Below are 13,054 nucleotides of genomic sequence, written 5' to 3'. Positions count from 1 at the left end.
CAACGCAGGTAGATAAAGATGAGCAAGCTTTGCAGGATGTCATTATGTATGACGAATTAGCTACAATGGGTCTTGAAATAGAAACTGACGAGGAAACAGTAACACATACATTAAGTGATAATGAATTGGAAAAAAATATTAGAAGACGACAGCCAGACTGAAGAGGATACTTTAATAATAGATAATAATATAGATGCATGTCGTGTTGAGAGTGGCAGTATGCCAGGAAAATGTATCATAGATTTTGCATATTATTTTCAACAACTTCATGAAAAATTTGACGACCACAGTCGCGGAATAGAATGTGGTTTTCGCGACTTGACGTTTATCGGTGTCCGTACGCACGGATTAAAATATAAATTAATTTTCAAGTGCCGAATGTGCAATATTGAAAGGTTTGTCTACACTGAGCCACCCCCTGAGGAAACTCTAGATGTAAACACAGGCGCAGTGGCTTGCGCTATATTAACTGGTATAGGATACACACAGTTAAAAGAAAGTTGCGCTGCTATGAATATTAAGTGCATGGGAAGGAAAAAGTATGAAACTTGTCATGAAACTGTTGCCGAAGCATTCGCAAAAGCTGCTGAAGAAAGCATGAATGCTGCTGCGAAAGAAGAATGTGAGTTGGCATTACAACGCAATGAAGTGATAAATGGAATACCGTATATAGCAGTAACAGGTGATGGAAGCTGGATGAAAAGATCATACAGAACAGGACGATATGATTCTTTATCAGGTGTAGGCGCAATATGTGGTGCGCAAACAGGCAAAGTGCTGCACATGTCTGTAAGAAATAAATATTGTGCAGTTTGTGTAAAAGCAAAAAAGCTCCAAAAAGAACCTGCAAATCATAAATGTTACAAAAATTGGGGAAGAGATTGCAGTTCAACAAGTATGGAAGCAGACGCAATCGTGGAAGGATTTAAGACAAGCATAGAAAAGAGTGGATTAATTTATTCCACATACATAGCGGACGGAGATAGCAGCGTATAAAAAAATAATACAGACAAATCCGTACCCTAATATTTTGATAGAAAAAATTGAATGTCGAAATCACCTACTGCGCAATTTGGCAACAAAAATAAAAGAAATAGCAAAAACAAAAGGACGTTTTTGAAAATTAAGACGTGTTATAGACAGTCGAGTACTGCGAATTAGAACAGCTGTGACAAAAGCTGTGCAGTACCGTTTGGAGGAGCAGAGCATAATGCAGCAAAAGATCATAGATTTAAAAATGGATCTAAATAATGTAATAAGTCACGTCTTTGGCGAGCATAATGAATGCTCAAAAATAGGATATTTTTGCGATGGATCACAAAAAGAAAATGAAGAAAATTATATTCCACAATTTATAAAATGTGGACTCTACGAAAAGTTGCAAAATGCGTTAAAATATCTCAGTTGGAATGCCAAAAGTTTATTGCAAGATAAAGACAGTAACAGAGTAGAGACTTTTAACTCTGTTATATCAAAGTGTACTGGTGGAAAAAGGATAAATTTCGGTTTAAGAGGCTCATACGAAACGCGTTGTAATGCTGCGGTAGTCGCATTTAACAGTGGTGAGCCTATAAGTCGCCTAAGTTATGCTCTAGGAATAAAACCAGGAGAAATAGCTACGGAGTTGGAAAATAATAAAAAAAAAAGTGTGAAAGCTTCACATGGCACGAAAAAACGATCGACGCAACGGAATTTAAAACGTGCAGCGACAGACAAAGATTATGGTCCGCAGGCTGATAAACCTGATGCAACAGCAGCCGAATTAGAATTAAGAAAAACACAACACATGCATATGCTGCAAGATTGGCAATTGAAGCGAATAGAAATAGAAAAAGAAACTCAAGAACAAGGAGCAAGCGGTATTTGGCGATATTATCGTACAAAAATGATCATTGCTTCTCACTTTGGATACATATGTAAAATGAGAAAAAGTACTTCTTGCGCATCAAGAGTAAAATCGATAATATATCCACAAGAACTAAATGTAGAATCTGTGCAACATGGGATAAAATATGAGGACGTTGCACGTGAAAGTATCGAAAGTGTATTTGAATATTAAAATTGATCGTTGGGGATTATTTATAGATTCTGAAATTCCATGTTTAGGCGCTTCGCCAGATGGATTAATAGGAGATGATGGAATTGTGAAGATAAAGTGTCCCTTTGCAGCACGATTCTTAACGCCTGAAGATGCCATTGTAGCAAATGTATCGAATCTGCAATCATTGTATAAGACTGGAAAAGATAAGGAAATAAAACGCAGTCACATATATTATTATCAAGTACAGGGACAATTACATATTACGCAACGACAATATTGCATCTTCGCATTGTGGACACCATTAAGTTTAAAAATGGAAAAAATTGTACGTGATGATGCCTTCTGGGCAGAAAATATGGTTTCCAAACTGGTGCAATTTTATGAAGACTGTGTACTACCAGAATTACTTGATCCAAGACGGGAGAGAAACATGCCAATCCGTGATCCCGATCATATAATCGAAGCAAAGAGGCGAAAAATGATAGAAAAAAAAAACTGATAAATAAATATACAAAAAAATAAAATAACTAATAAAAAATTGAAAAAAACTAATTCTCGTTCTAATTCTTGCGCTCTACACAAATATTAATACTAAAATGCATTCTGCGCGGTGCGCAGTGATTATTTTCAAAATGCATTCTGCACGGTGTGCAGTAATTATTGTAAAAATGCATTCTGCGCGACGCGCAGTGATTATTATCAAAATAAAAGCTCATCTACCTGCATTCTGCGTTTAGCGCAGTAAATATCACAATAAAAACTGCTACTTGGACTAACATACAAAGACAACATTAACGCATTGAGTTTTTTATATGTAACAATAAAGCGACAATACACTGTGCACATGTAAAGAATCGTGCAAATGGATGAGTGAATTGGTCAAATGAGTGCACGGGTGCATTTTTATCTTTCCATTAGTAGAGTACAAAATAGTTATTCTCTGTTGGATAGATATGATTGTAATCCGTCTGCTCTCTACTTCAGCAGAGTTAAAATTTCATAAACTGTGATATAAATGTTAATATTCTGTCTTATTATTAAATAATTGAACATTTTAAAAAATTTAAAACATTTTACTACACTCCTTTTCCTAGCTAATCTGTATATATAATGGTCAATTTAATGTATATTTTTTAAATATTAAATTATTATTAATATTACATTTATTAACATTAAGTTTTTAAAGGCTCGAAATAATAATATATTGGAATTAAGCGGGCTAATTAAGAGCCGATCGCGGATGTTTATGCGTGAGATAGCGAAATTTTTAATTTTTTCGCTATGACAAATAATTGTGCACGAGGCACTACATTTGCTTGGTACTTTGCCAAGACTTTTTAATTAGGAATGAATCTCAAATTCGAGATTTTTATTCCTATGTTCCCCTCTGACCCCCCTAAAGAATTGTAGGCGAGAAAAATATAGATCCGAAAGTCGCTGAATCGGGAATCGAACCCGAGACCTTTCGCTTGCCGGGCGACTGCTCTTCCTCTGAGCTATTCAGACCCTTCGACTCTATACTTTTCTCTTGCCTTATAAATAATACTGTTGTTAACGCACACTTTCAGCCGGCGTAAATAAACATTAAGTTTTTAAAGGCTCGAAATAATAATATATTGGAATTATAATTAAAAAGTCTTGGCAAAGTACCAAGCAAATGTAGTGCCTCGTGCACAATTATTTGTCGTAGCGAAAAAATTAAAAATTTCGCTATCTCACGCATAAACATCCGCGATCGGCTCTTAATTAGCCCGCTTAATTCCAATATATTACATTTATTAATTCACAAAATGGTAGGCTAGAATGAGCCAACGCAGTTGTTAAGGCGTCAGATATATAATTATTAAAGTAAAATTACAAAGATCTTCATATAAATAAAAATAATATATAAAAATTTATTAATTTTATTATTGAGTAATATATTAATAGTAGTAATATATAAACTTGCTTCTGGGTGGAAATATTTCTTATATCTATTCTTTACTATTTTTCGATTAAATATGTAACTTTTTATTTATTTTTATACGACAAACACTATATGTATTGTATAATAAATTATGATCGATTCAACATTTAATTATAAATCGTTACGCCGGCTAACCTAGCGAACAGCGAGATATATCGCGTGAGAATATAGCGCACGCGAGAGAGAGAGAGAGAGGGGGGGGGGGACCTTACATTTGTCTTTACTGTTCGAAGCTCCGAGCATCGAGCGCATATGTATCGCATACCGTATCTGCCCCTTTTCTACCTCCACTATTCCTCTACCAGTCGATTCTTACAAGAACTACGAAATACAAAATAGAATAAGTCATAGTTCATTCAAAAGGGGAAATTTATATGAATGAGCCCTAATTTTTGAGAAATTGCAATTAAAATTGGGTATTCGGTCAGTATACGTATACGTTAAGTGTTGTACTTAGCGACCAATTTATCGAAGTGCCATAGCAGCATAGACTAAGGCCTTCGCGTTATACTCTTTCATTATAACCGATGACAGTTCGAGTCTCCGTAGTATTAATTTTTTTTATTTTTATATTTTTTTAAATAACTACTCTATTGTACAACTTAATTAATTTTTATTATTCTTCACAGGAAAAATATTAACATAAAATAATTTACAAAAACAAATTTCTGTCATAAATATAAATTTATTTTCTTTAAATTTTTAAATTTTTTTATTATGTATAATTGTTTCGTTCGGGAGTTGGCCAATTAGGTTTCTTTTTTGTTTGACGTATTCCCGGGATAGTTTGTTCAGCCTTGTAAAACGACTCGGTCGTTAAGGCACAAGATTTAATCCACTAATAACTGTTTATTTCTCTTCACAAATGAATATAAATATATATAGAAGTCTCGTATATCACGGCTCGCGAGATATCGATTCTTGAAAGAGAGAGCGCTCGACAGCTCGGTATTCGCACGATGACTTACTTTTTTTCTCTGCCCGTCGTCGGTGTTGCGGGCAGAGAGCCAAAGTCGAGACGCTATCGTGTCAAAGCGTGATTCGCCGAAATTAGCACGTGATTTAGTCAGGTAGAACCGTGACCTGAGCGGGTTACGCGTATTGACAGAATCGGCGCGATTATATTTTGACGGAGACACGACCGCGCGAAAAGTCGACTCCTTCTCTCTCTCGCTGTCTTTCTCTCTCTCTCTTTCGTTCTCTTGAAGCGAGAATTTTCGTATCCGAACAATAATAAATATTACATGATTGTTAAAAATTAATTAAATGTACAATAGTTATTAAAAAAATATAAAAATAAAAGAAATTTATACTCCGGGGACTGGAACCGTCATCAGCTATGATGCAAGAGTATAACGAAGAGTATTGGGTGCGCAGTCTACTTATCATGCGGTAACAGTCAGACTGAGTTTTATTCCTACCGCAACAATGTCGCCACTGTCAACGCGGAGTTCTCGGCTTAGGGACCAGGAGCCTTAAGAACGTCTTAATAACGTCATTATATTAATTAGGAAAGACGTCATAAAATAACGTCAAAATGTGGTTCTTTTCGTGACGTCAACAGTCTGTGACATTAGACTGTCATTTTTACGTCATGAAAACGTCAACTCATGACGTCAATAGTCAGTGAATGAACAATTTGAAACGTCAAAATGATGTGTGCTTGCTACCTGGGATTAGGCCGTTGCGCATCACAAAGGATTCCAATATGTCCGCCTCGACAAGAGCGGACACGTCGAATGACGCAACATGAGGGAAGTGTTATTTTCACTTTCTCGCGCTCTAATTTCGACTAATGACTAATTAGCCTTTCTTTTCTTCTGCTTCAGGTCGCCGTGGGATCGTAGGACTTCGCCGTGGGATCTACCTGGACCGTCAACATCTATCGTGAAGAACTTCGAGGGATACGCGTTACGGGTAAATACACTGACACAAATTTATTCCAGGAAATATAAATGTATTTCTTTTTTACAGGACACTACGCACTCGTGAGTGTTACAATGGATTGCGTCACACACTTCAGGTACGTTATTACAATGTTAGTAATTATTCCGCACTCGGTTTTACACACAATAATTATTAACGATCGCGTTAAGTTTTTTGGACTGCGCGTTGTATCACCGCTCGCGATGCGTATTGCGTTAACTACCGTTAAGACCCCTTATTCAAGTCTTGCGCGTTCCGTATTTCGGATCCTCCGCGAAACGTGCTCCTCTAGAGCAATCCTCCAAATGAGTCCTCGCTGCTTCTCGGCTAGCTTTTATAGTCTTGGTAGTAGTGCCTTTTTTTCTTTTTACGCAGAGGAAATCTTTTATAGATACCCACAGCTGTGGGTTATGCGGGACTCCTTCTCCTCATCCCAGGGAGGACCGAAGTCCTCCCCGTGATGGGGTGAAGTATACCAAACGCTAAAACCTCTGCGAGTGTCCTTAACGGGCGCGTTAGGGGGCGGCGAGGATACTGGAATCCCATGCCTACTCGCCGCCCTCCCGCCTTTTCCTTCTCGAGGGGGAAGTTGCTTGCGCAACTCCCCCCTCCGCCATCGTGCGGCCTTCGCAGTTGTGGCGCAGGGGGGGACACCGCTCCCGCACCACGCCCTCCCGTATTTATTCAGGGGGGCGGGGTCGGGGTCCGAGTTGCCCGCTTGAGCCCCGGCCCCCGGCCCCCGGCGCCCCCCACTGCGGCTCCTTCCACTCCCCAAAGGAATCTGGATTCGGTCATCAGCCGGATGGGCCTTCCTTCAAGGTTCAGGCGGATTGTTTGGGCTTTACGCCCAGCCAACCCGCCCTTGTCCCTCCCGCGAGGTTGCCGGGGGGGGGGGGGAATTCAGGACCTAGTGGTCCCGAGATCCCCCCCCCCCGACCTTATCACACCCCAGTATTGTTTGGAGTGGGACGGGGGCCGACCCTCCCCCGGCCCCACCACGGCGATTTCCTCGCCCAGGTAGCCAGGAGGGGTCGTCACTCTCCTCCCGGGATTCAGGGGAGAGAGCGAGTCTTCCCCGCCATCCCCCGTCTCTCCCTCACTCTTTCAGCCTCCTCCTTCTGTGACATTACCTTCTCGCAGAAGGAGGAGAATGCCTCCCACTTTACGTCCTCTTCCTCACCGACCGCTGCCGCCACCACGGCCGGTAAGGAGAGATCCTTCCCCACCGCGGCCACGAGTTCCTCTCTCTCTTCAGCCCACGCAGGACAATCTGTCAGCGTGTGCTGCGCGTCATCCCTGTCGTGGCCGCAGTGGTGACACCGAGCCGTGCGCTCCCTCTGGATGCGATTCAGGTACACACCGAAACATCCATGGTCGGTGAGCACCTGAGCCATCCTGAAAGACACCCCCTTTCTTGCCCTGTCTAGCCATTGCTGCAGACAGAGCAAGAAGACCTCGACGGTCCTTTTGCCGGGCAACCTCTGATCTTCAAGGCTCCCGGCCCACCTCTCTATCAGGACCCGTCGAGTATGGACCCTTGACACGCCGGATACGATCCGTTATTATCTCCTCCCTTTGCTGAAGCTCGCCTGTACGCCGATAGACTTCAGCTTACATACGAGCCAGCAATTCTATGGGGGGCACTCCAGAGATAACCTTGGTAGTAGTGCCTGCTCCGCTGTCGGCCCGCCGGCCAATCGTGTTCGCACCGCCCCGCCGCTTCTCCGCCAGTCAATCGGCGCATAGCGCACTCAGGTCTCGCCGCGTTCGCGTCGCTCGGTTGTTCCGCGATTTCGGGTAATTAAAATTAATTAAAAGATAAAATAATATTATCGAAATGCAAATAAAATAATGTTCTTTTGCTAATAAACTATTTCAACAATCACTTACACATATAATAATTAATAAAAAATTTATATACACGTATTTACATTTTTACAATCAATCTGCATTTGTTTAGCTGTCCCTGAGCCTTTCGCGATGTTTCGCCCAGTTTGCAGTTCTTTATAATTTTCGATCTTTCTCAATTAAGGTTGACTTTATGCATTAATTAATTTTCTCGCGCTTTCTTTACATTAATGCATGTATCTTCGTATGACATACGCAAATTAATTTTCGCTCTGTTGATTGCTACGCGTTTAGATTTCGCGCCTGTCAGCTGTCAACTCGCTTAATGCTAACTTTAGCAGAAATAGTCGCAAACGCTCGATTTCCTTTTCTTATTGTCAAACAAATATATAGATTGAGTCTTAAACGCTTTTAAAACTAAAATCTGAAATTTAGCTTTTCGCTAACCAAAATAAAAGATTGTATTAATTAAAGTAAAAACTCATTTGCGTTAATCAATTTACGCTATTTACGTCAAACTAAACGTAATCTCATCAAAATAAAATAAATAATTAACAAAATTAAAATTCGAGTTTTTTATAAATAAACTGAACTTTGCTAAAACACTTTAAAATCAAACTAAAACTTCTGAAATACTTATCTAATACTAAAATAGAATTCTCTTTTTGGTTTTTCTACTTTTAATTTTTTATATTTTGTAATTTTTTTTAGTAATTATAGCTTTTATTAAACTTATCCTATTTAAACGCTATTTACATATTTACAAACTTTTCGATGTTCCAGGTCGGACTGCACCATGGACATCTTTCTGGCTCCTTCTTCTGGACCGCGACCTGCAACCGGTCGCAAGGTTCGCATTGCACCGAAGAGACTAAAGGTGCCTTTTCATGCTGACGCTCGACGCTCATTTTCAGCGTCAAGACAGGTCACGTGATCAAAGCGTATGAAAAGGGGTGCAGCGTTAAATTTTATACATATATTGATTAATATATGCACTCGTCAACAAAATTAACGCATATGTATTTTAAGTCAATATTTCGCATAATTTCAAATAAGCATAACTCCGCTAAAAATGATCGGATTTGAAAATTTTTTTTTCACTGTCAAGCTTGAAGTCTCTACTTTAAAAACCTTTCGTCAGATTTTTAATTTATCCTCCTACCCCGTATGCCACTGCTTCAAAAGTAAGGACGTGTTTTGTCTCTAATAAATTGCGTATTTTGACGCACTCCACGGGGTGGAATAAATTTTTTTCGCAAATCTTATCATAACTATCGTAAAATGTGGACTTTTTACTACAAATTTAAGAAAAAAGCAAAGTTCGTACGATTTTTTTTCGCGGAGTTATTACATATGAAAGTTACCCATACAATAATAATCTATATATATATATATATAGTATTATATTTTAGATTATATATAAAAATTATATTTTAACAAACTTTATTCTGTATTGATATCATTTCCGTAATTAAAGTATTTTTAAAAAATTATATATTAATAATGAAAATGATGTTTCACTTAGGCCCTGCGCACAATAGAAAAAATATTAGGAATAGGAATCAATATTAAGCATTAGACCTACTGCACAATACAAAAGTATAGTCAATAAGAACAGGGAATAAAAATATCCATGCATCAACAGAAGTAGATAGATATTGGGGATAACAATAGATATTCTTTGCTTCTATTGATGAATATTTTCTGTTTTCTGTTCCTATTGCTTGTAAGTAGTGATATAAGGCGGTTCTAACCCAGGTCCTCTGAGGGGGGGTGAGGGGCGAGGGGAACCTGCGGCGCGAGGGAATAACATCACGCGGGGAGGGGAAACGCGCGGTTATGGTCCGCGAGGGGTCTGCGGGGAGGGGGAACGCGCGGTATGGTCCGCGGTGGGTCCGCGGGGTGGGAGAACGCGCGGTAGGGTCCGCGAGGGGTAGAGCAACATTTTCAATACTGAGCTGTTTTCACCCGATGCATCGCTATAAATAGACCCGTCATGACTCATTCGTCTGATTCGAGAGCAAACATGCGGTTCGTTCGGCAGGCGACGATAATCAAAGTTGCAAATTTCGACGATAAAACACGGTTGATGTCGGATAAAGAAATACGCAGACATGGAAACATGTCTGCGTATTTCTACCAAATACTATACGCGGTATCATCTGCGGTCCTTCAAATTGTGGTAAAACTAACGCGTTGATTAGTTTGATAGAAAGCCCGCACGGCGTTTGCTTCGAGAACGTGTACGTATACTCGAAATCGCTTCAACAACCGAAATATCAATATTTGGAAAATTTGCTATCACCGATAGAAGAAATTGGTTATTTTACATTCTCGAATAATAGCGATGTAATTCCACCGAGCGAGGCGCTTCCGAGTTCCATTTTTATCTTTGATGACGTGGCGTGCGACAAGCAAGATACGTTTCTATCTTTGTCAAACGTATGCCAAGATATCCAAACATCTAATACGCGACAATGCAAATTTAATAATTTTATTTAAACAAGACGGGACAAACTTGAAACAGGTGTACAACGATCATGTAAATACAAACATGTCTTTCGATAATTTTTGCGTTTTTTGTCAGGAATGTTGGCAACACAAATATGGATTCGCGGTGATTGACAAAGACAGTTCGCTGACTAATGGACGATATAGAAAAGGATTTAATGAATTTGCAATACCGTAAAGCAATTAGTCGTTGTCGACACATTGATCGAACAACGTCTAAATTGAGTGCAACATGACGACTACGAATGACGATCGCGAGAAGATTGTGAGAGAGATTGCGAAAACGAGTGACTCAATCCGTAAAAAATATCGTTCTCTGAAAACTGGTAAAATGGAAGAAGATAATGCATTGGAAAGACACTTTAAACCAATCTCTGAACCTCTGAAACAGCTTGTCGAAAATACAGTCGGTGTTGAGTCTGATGAAGAAAAGATTGAGCCATTGAGTATGCTCGGAGAGAAAAAAGAGTTTGAAACAAAGCGATTAAATATATCGTTAAATGATATAACTTCTACTCCGAAGCGATTCAAACGCCGGCGAATGCAACAATTATCAGATGCAACTACTTCTACTCCGATACAAGATGTACAGCCAAGGCAAATATTGCACGAGAAGACGGCTCCGTCGAAAAAATTTTCGAGACCTCACCTGAATCACTTGTGACGTCAGTTCGATATTCATTACAAACGTCCGATGGTCAAAATTCATTGCAAAGTCGTTTGGGTCCACTTGCCCAAAAATATGTGGCAGCTATATTGAGTCAAAATAAAAATTCCAAAATGGATTACGTATACGGTGTTAAATTTACCGACAAAGGAATGATGCTTGGTGATAAAAATTTTGATGTAGATACAAACGGTAATATAATTATCAATGGAACAAAATACGTGGGAACAGCAGGTCTTTACGAGTTGATTTTCAAGAGACTTCCCGACGATGAAATATACACCGAGAATGACTTGCAAAAATACAAAAGTATATTAATAACAACAAATGCGCACAGACGAAATGGCAATGTGAATCAACCAGTATTAGGTAATAAGGGATACAAGTATAAACACATAATCGCACCAATAATTGCCGGTAAAAAATTTGGAAAAAGTGTAAACATGCCGCGTGCTATGGTCTTAAACAATAATAAGATTGATTACGTGCATTGGAACGATCCCAACGAGTTGGTAGATCGTCTGCGATTGCTGGAAGCTTCGCGTCAAGCCGGCAACAATGCCCACGACAATGAAATATTATCGATTATCGAGGAACTTTACGAGGCGGGTATTATTATAAAATAAACTATACGTCCACAATACGAATCAGTCTATCATTATTGTTGGTGATTAAATGTCGATTAATAAATTTGGACTATCGCTGGGAACGCCAGATAATACATATTATCAATGTAATGCATTACTGAGAAATTATGTGCGCGATAACGCTCTGTGTCGAACAGCCTCCAGCTTTGACGCAAGATCGCGCAAGATACAACGTGTAGCGCAACCGGAAGCAGATAATGATGCTGCCAACAAAGTATACGTGGACATTGTTATCAAACAATTGAGAGATCAACAGGAAGAAATTGAGCAAAAAATTATCGCGCTCACGACTTTAATGCAGACGCTGCGAATAATGTTGGATGAGAGAATGCTTCGTAATACAACACGCCCTACCAAGTCAGCAAAAGATGCATAAAGAACTCGGAGGAATCATGTCCCGATCAAACACCTTTGAAAAGCAGCTTCTCGTAGAGGAATTGCATGCTTCAGCGAGAAGAAATTTTTTACGTAGACGTGTCATAGTACGCGGATATGACGATCTGTGGCAGGCTGACGTGGTCGAGATACGTCCTTATGCGCGAGCCAACAAAGGCTACAATTATATACTCACGGTTATCGATGTGTTGAGCAAGTATGCATGGGCTGTACCGCTCAAGAGTAAGCGCGGAAACGAGATGTCGGAAACAATTGCAAAAATAATTCGAGACGATGGAAGATGCCCTAAAAATTTTCAAACCGATAGAGGAAAAGAATTTTACAACGCAAATGTACAGAAACTCTTGAAGAAACACAACATTAATCATTATTCGACGTACTCTGTCATGAAGGCCTCGGTCGTGGAAAGATTCAACCGTACTTTAAAAAACAATATGTGAAAAATGTTTACGCTTAATGGAAATTATAAATGGGTCGACGCGTTGCCTCGGCTCGTTGCGGAATATAATGCGCGAAAACATCGTACTATCGGTATGAAACCTATCGACGTTACTCCCACGATCGCTGATAAACTTTTAAAAACGGTCTATAGCAACGTAAAGATTGCAGCTCCGGCGAAATTCAAAGTAGGTGATCCGGTACGCGTGAGTAAATACAAGACTATTTTTGAAAAAGGTTATACACCAAATTGGACGACTGAGGTGTTTAAAATTATCAAAGCGCAGAAAACTAATCCCGTAACATATCTACTCGAAGATGTGCGCGGAAATTCCGTTGCCGGGGGATTCTACGAATACGAACTACTGCACGTCGCTAACCCGGACATATATCTCGTTGAAAAGATGATACGCAAAAAGGGTAATGAGGTTTACGTGAAATGGCTGGGATTTGAGACATCGCACAACTCTTGGATACATAAAAATGATATATTGTAAAAATTGTTTTAAATATATAATAAATATATAATAAATATATAATAAATATAATATATATATTGAATATATAATAAATATACTATTCTAACAAAAATATACTTATTTGCAAAATATTAT

The 13,054-nt window shown here is 39.2% G+C and overlaps 1 pseudogene; it reads left to right on the top strand.

The window, feature by feature from the left end:
• Nucleotides 1-696: 696 nt before the first annotated feature.
• Nucleotides 697-5,999, top strand: LOC145932803 (uncharacterized; annotated as a pseudogene).
• The last annotated feature ends 7,055 nt before the right edge of the window (nt 6,000-13,054 follow it).

The sequence above is a fragment of the Prenolepis imparis genome, unplaced genomic scaffold (genome assembly GCF_030444845.1).
Source record: "Prenolepis imparis isolate NDT839.2.m4 unplaced genomic scaffold, iyPreImpa1.0 SCAF_2, whole genome shotgun sequence".
NCBI classification, from domain to species: domain Eukaryota; kingdom Metazoa; phylum Arthropoda; class Insecta; order Hymenoptera; family Formicidae; genus Prenolepis; species Prenolepis imparis.
This window is presented reverse-complemented; position numbering and strand designations above follow the sequence as displayed.